General features: G+C 37.3%; 1 non-coding gene and 1 pseudogene across 1 annotated transcript; both read right to left on the bottom strand.

Moving 5' to 3' along the window:
• Window positions 1-186: 186 nt before the first annotated feature.
• On the bottom strand, window positions 187-6,455 carry LOC109083075 (annotated as a pseudogene).
• Window positions 1,054-1,183, bottom strand: LOC122145218. The gene has a single exon (XR_006160170.1). It is a non-coding gene; the product is annotated as a small nucleolar RNA SNORA77 (small nucleolar RNA).
• Window positions 6,456-6,747: the final 292 nt, after the last annotated feature.

Raw genomic sequence — 6,747 nt, forward strand, 5'->3', positions numbered from 1 at the left:
TGCTGTTTTCAGAATTTAAGTTGTAACAACCCTTATGGAATGAAAACAATATTTAGTAATACAGTACCTACTTTTTTCTCTTATCTTCCTATTTTAAAAAAAAAGAAAAAAGGAAAGCATTTACCGTGCATTATCACAGGATAGGCCCCTCAACATATTTAATTCTTGTTTCTTTTCCACACTTAATTGAGAGTCAACCGTTTTTATTTTCTTGATTACCATTTCAAACAGAAGAGGGTCACACTCATTACAGGTTAAAAACTTCCTTCTGTTATTCATGAAAGAGCTGACATTTTATTTTTTGCCAGATGCAGCCCTCCACAGAAAATGGGTCATTTTAGTCATTTAATAGTAAATTCAAGCCACAGAGAAGTCAAATGTTCCTCGTGTGACTTTATTGTAAGGAAAAGTCGAAGATCTCAGATACTCATTCTCCCAGTCAACTCATACAGCCCGCTCTCTTATCTAGACACTCGCAATATCACTCTTTAAAAGTACAAAAGAAAAACAACGAAAGAGAGTTACCCAATGTGGGAATCAATCAATAGCACAAGCCTTGTATCATAGCATGTCGTGTAAATACACATATACATGATGACTGATGACTGGTCCACAATGTATGAGAAAATGAAGGGCGATATGACAGTTTGTGAGATGGGACAAAAAGCTCACAACATCTTAATGACTGAGAAATGGATGCATTAAGAGTGGCACCAAGGTCTTGTGAAGCCGAGGCCAAAAAGAAAACAGAACTGTCCAATTTTTCATTTTCAGAGTCTGTTGTAGAAAAGGGGAAAATGGCAAGTGGAGGATCCGTTATGAAGCGACGTTCCTGGGCTCATTTCTTCTCCTCCTCACCAGCCTTCTCCTCTTTCTTCACCTCTTCTTTCTTCTCCTCTGAACTCTTTGTCTTGTCATCATTCACGGACAGCTCCTCCAGCTTCTCTGCCACTTGTTAGCGCTGTTCATGCTACCTGTGAAACAAGATTTTAAAAGGTTCAGTTGAAGGCTCTTGAATAAAAGCCTAACACAGATCTAAGAAATAATTTTAAAAAAAATGTCCGAGAATTTACAGTCACCTCCCAAATGAATGGCAAGGCAGTTTGTAATGTTCGTCCTATTTCTGTTGCAGACAGAAAAAGTCTAAGGCTGGATGTGTCAGTCTTAAACAGAGTGAGTCTGCATGGTGACATGGAAGAAAATTCCATCAGTCTTACCTTCTAGAGATTTTCTGACCTCTTCTTTGCATTCATCAAACTTCATCTTAAACTTCTGTGCATCTACAAGACAAAGTAGGTTGGTTACGCTGATTATAAAATACAAATGCTAAATATTTAAAAAATGCATTGTATTAATTATGCGATATACTGCACAACTATTATAAAATTCATGTATTTTCTGAATGCATATTAATGATCTTATTGTAAACGATTCATCCATGATGTATACTTGTAATTTATGAACTTCCAGAGGTGACATGGTGACATTGCCGGACTTCGCCAATTAATAAAATCATGCCCCTTTCTTACAAACAACTACAAGTCTACATTCAGATATGCCTCCAACCAAACCACAACCAACAGACAGAACCAAGTCCCCTTCCCTAATTTCTGGGAACTTCTGTTTCACTCAGATGAAAAGATTTGGCGCTACTTCTGTTTCATCACGACTTTTTTATATTTTGTTAACCTTCAATTAATTTTAATAAAAAACATAAGCAGTTTTTCTTTCACTTTTCCTCCTCCAAAAGAAAAGTTTAGCCTTTACTTTCAGTTTTAGATTTCAATATTATAATAAAAGCCTTATGAATCTTGAATGCATACAAATTAATGCATACAAAATTTTGAATTGGTCTTTTTTTGACAATGCGCTTTTTGTCATTGCTTCAACACCTAGCAATAAACTGAATGAAAGAGATCCCTGAGATTTGTTCTAGAGGCTATGATCATTTACACTCACTCTCTGCATTGAGGAATCGAATAGCCAGCAGCTCTGGTTTGGGTTTTTCATCTGCAAAGTCAGCATGTGTATTCCACACCCAGGCCCTGTCACTGCCTGCATTGGGCTTCAGCTCCATCAACGGCATAACTAGAGCAAGAGATTGAAAAATCAGTTAAAGACATTAAATGATTAGAAAATAATTATCAGAAACTGAACAGATAAACTGCTGCACTCACTGTTATGGTTGGCACAGATTTTGAGGGTGCGGTCTCTTCTCATAAGAAGGCGGATGGAACCCTTCTCTTTGTGTCGCAGGAGTTTGACATCACCAGTCCCACGTTCCTTCCACTCAGGGGGGATCGTTCTCACTGGCAAAACGATACAACTTTGCCCTCCTACATGAAAAATCATGTTGAATTTGAATTTGTCAGCAGTCAAAATACATTTTTCAGATCATATTAAAAACAATAAGGACTGCCTGATGGCCCAGGGCCAGCGTGAAAGAAGCTCAGGAGAGTTGAAGGAATTGTCACTGAGTGCCATCACGAAAGTTTATCATTTGCAAGAACAAGAAGATGTGAAAGAACTCAAATCGGTACTGAATTGAGGACTCCTTTACTTCTTATCATGCTTGAATGGACAAAGTGCACACATAGTTGTCAATATGCCCATATTTTTGAGTGTTCCTCATACATGCCCGTCAGTTATGTCTTAAGTAAAATGTAAACTGTAAGGAGATAATCAGGTGTTCAGTATCAGATTCTGTAACGGTCTCTTAAAAGTGACAGCTGTCAAATACACCTGCTGTGGTCTGGGTCCTCAGTGTTAAAGGGCACCTATTATGCCTCTTTTTACAAGATGTAATATAAGTTATAGAAGCCCCAAGAATACATACTATGAAGTTTCAGCTCAAAATACCTTATGAAAATGGCTATTTTGAGTGGAAGCAGAAACACAGTTTCCTTGCCTGTATTAAATGCACATGAGCTGCAGCTCCCTGACCCCTTTTCCAGAATAGGGCTGTGCCTTTACAGCTCGTACCTCAAATACTCTGCCCAAAAAAAACATCTGTTTGGTTTTAATTATGTATATCATGCGTTTTAAAAGCAATATCACTATTAACTTGATATAGTGTTCTCCTCTACTAAAGTAAATTCTCTTTCATGTCTTATTGCACTTTAACTGTTAAATACACACAAGGTTTATGTTAACAACACGTTACAAAAAAACACAGTCGATTATGTCCTGTGAAGGTAAACAGCTGGGAAAGAAATGATATGTCTAATATTAGATCTGTGTATTCAGTGAGAGCAGCATAATATACAGTACCAACTGCTGTCTACTCTGTTAATATGACCCAAACAACAAATAAACAGAAAATCACTCACTGCTCTTGACCGAATAACTTCTATAGCTTTAATAAGAGAAAGATTTCTAACGTTTATTGCTGCTTTTAAATTTCTCTAGCATGAATATAAACAGGGCGGATTGTGAGCTGCTCACTCAGGGCAGTGGCTCTGCCAATCAGCGGCAGTGGGCGGGACCTGACCAATGTCACAACAACAAAAACAAAACATCAAATCAAATTAAACTGATTTGGTTTAATGGGGATTAAAAAAAAAAAAAAAAAGGAGTGGTTGGATTTTTTTCATTAAAGGGTTGGTTGTGTTCACACACTGCCAAAACACATTTATGTCTAAACACTATCTAAAAGTGGAATTTGGCATAATCGGTGCCCTTTAAATCAAACAAAAGACAAAGAAAAGAATCATTTACTGCTATTGACAAACAACTTTTGTAGATTTGATAAGAATTAATCTATATTTAACTTATACAATGAAGATAATGCAGTGCTATTTGCAAGTTTGATTACTTGAATCCTACTGTCAGACCTTACGAAAAATCTAAAAGCACTTTAATTTGTATCTTTGTCATACTGTATTTATTTGTGATATTGATTGTAATGTGTTTGTTATTACAGACTTTACTGGTCAAAATGTGGAATCATGAATCAATCATATTTCCATATCATTATTTTGGTATTGTAAACAACCTCATTTATTAGAATAAATGGGTCAAAAACAATGAAGACCAACATCAAACGAATCGTAGTGATTGTGATCAATTATGTCCTATATAGGTGTCATATTTATGTCTGTATGTAACTACTTGCACAGCTTTCAGTAAGAAAAAAAAAAAAAAGTTAAGTGTTGGACATGTTTGATATTGAAGGAGTCACTAAAAGTGCAATAAGCCAGAAAATAGAACCTTATCTGTTAATAACGTATTGATGGAGAGGAATGCGGGCATGCAAAGTATATTTTTATAGGTTGCAGGTGCATGTCCAATACAAACAAAAATGTCAAAATGGCTGCCTTGGTGAGTATTCACGTAAACACAATCGGTTTTGTCTAAACGGAACGTTAACAGTTGCGTGAAAATAGATTGTGTTGCATTACATACTTAGTGACAATTATATATATTATATTATATAATAATATTAACCAAACAACAAAAGAAAAAGGGGGGGGGGGGGGAAGACAACACCGATTTTGACGATAATAATTGTAACTTTAATAAAAAAAAAAATCAGTGAATATTTCATTCATAAAGAGTTGTATTATACATTTACTTTATTCAATGTCTGTAATATCTCTTACTTGAACGCTGTTAGAAAGCTTTTTAATCTGTTTCATTAGTTTTGACCGTTTACTTGTCTTCAATAACTTCCTACTTATCAATAAGGCTATTCGTTTTTACTGCTCAGTAACTTTCAAAAGAGAAAACGAACATGAAAAAGAATCGCGATTGGGGAACCTGACCTGCTTGAACAGATAGTGATGTAATATTTATGCCATATCACCCCCACCCCCCCAAATTAGCATTAAGCCCTGTTTGGTAGTAGTTAGTGACTTACATCTTGAAAAGTTCTTCCTCAATCCTCCTCCAGGGTCTTGACATCCTGCTCAGGTAGCGAGACAATGGGTTCAAACTGAGGGTCATGGTTGGAGTCCTCTACAGTTTCTGTGGATGCATCATGATCCTCTTGTGCCTCCCTGGAGGGGGAAATCATAACAGCAGCTTTTGAAAATCCAACTTAATTTTTTTTAAAAAAAAAAACCAAAATGTTTAATGCAGTTGGAAAATGATCCAGGATTAGATATTTTTTGTAGAATTACATCACAAATTTGCTACAGCATTTGTTCTGCTGAGCTTCACAATGCCCTGATCCCGTCTATAGGGATCCTGCTTCCACATTACTCACCAGATCAGTGGAGTGAAAGGCTGTGGGATTTGGAGGGATCATTCTCTGGAGTTTGGCCTATTGTCTCTGATGTGCTGTTGCAAACCAAACTTATAACCGCGGTGCTGAGCCGTGAACTTGAACTCACTTGCTGTGATGCTGGGGAATTCATGCACTTGCTATCCACTAACATCCACAAAGGCCTTTGTAGCTTGAATATTCAAATGCTTTCTCCAAACCCTGGCAGCAGATCTAATACACATGTGAAGCTTTGAACTGGTTTCAACCACTTTTAGTTAAGTTTCGTTCAGTAAGCATTTTTAAAATTACTAAGAAGCGGTTTTATTTTGCGTAAACGACTGACGTCACTCAAGAACTGATACCGGAAGTTAACTTGTGTCTAAAGGCGTGAATTATATCGTTTACTCAAAACTGGACAGTAAGTTAGCATCCAGGCTAGCAGAAGCTAATAAGCGGCCTAAAGGCGTCTAAGTGTTTAAATCTCCGCCTCACCCCACAGTTTTGTTAACACTGAACAAATACAGTTTTAAAGACGCAAAATGAACCCGGAAGGGTGTTAATAAACCGGCTATGAACTTCACATGTGCTGCAGGTTAGCGATGCTAATGCTCCAAGCTACAGTGGCTCGCATGAGAAATTAATTTTTTTTAATTATGAGCCGTAATTACTTGGAACATGCCGTGGATATTTTTATTAAGTAAAATAAAAGCACGAATATTTGATTGTCTTATGTTTAAGGAAGTGACGAACACAAATACACATACAATTATGAATTTAAAGACGTTAACGTTACAGCTGCTGCTGACAGTAGCGTGATTTTAACTAAACAACTGTGACAGGGTATAAAAAAAGCGATATTAAGATTAAAATGTAGAAAGGTGCATTTTTAACGTCTAATGTTCAAGCGCGCGACGTAGGACGAGGAAAAAACACCTGCCTTTCACTCTGTTAAACAAGACCCTCATAAAACATTTATCGCCGAAAAAACATCCAAAATAACCGTCTCTCGCGATCCGAAAGGGACAGAAGATGAAGACAGCGGCCTTCTTACCTTTGGGTCCGCCATGGTTCTTGCAGATGTTTGAAGATTAGAGAGAGTTTCTTTCTGGTCGGTTTGATCAGCGTCAGCTCGTGAGATTTCACTCCGCTACTTTCGCGCGCGCCTAACCGGAGGAGAGAGACAGTGACGTCAGCACACCCCCGGGTTTACTTTCAGCGTCTGCGCATTTGACACTGTAAAGTTTTATGGTCCTGGGATTTTTCTACGTGACCCTCTGTAGATCACCTGCAAATGTAAATGCATTTGGGAGCCCTGCAATGCAGAGATATTGACCTCTATTACAGTTTGCCCTGTAAACTATAAGACTCAGTCTTCAGCATGTTCATCTAAGAGCTCTGACACTGACAATTTTACATTAGGCTATGTGAAAACTTATGGGATAGCCTAGATTATCTGAATTAATGAACTAACTCTATTGTATAAATACAGAAGAATGTATTGAATGAAGGCCCAATGCTGGATATGACAAAAGTGCACATTT

The sequence above is a fragment of the Cyprinus carpio genome, chromosome A5, assembly GCF_018340385.1.
Source record: "Cyprinus carpio isolate SPL01 chromosome A5, ASM1834038v1, whole genome shotgun sequence".
Classification (NCBI taxonomy): Eukaryota; Metazoa; Chordata; class Actinopteri; order Cypriniformes; family Cyprinidae; genus Cyprinus; species Cyprinus carpio.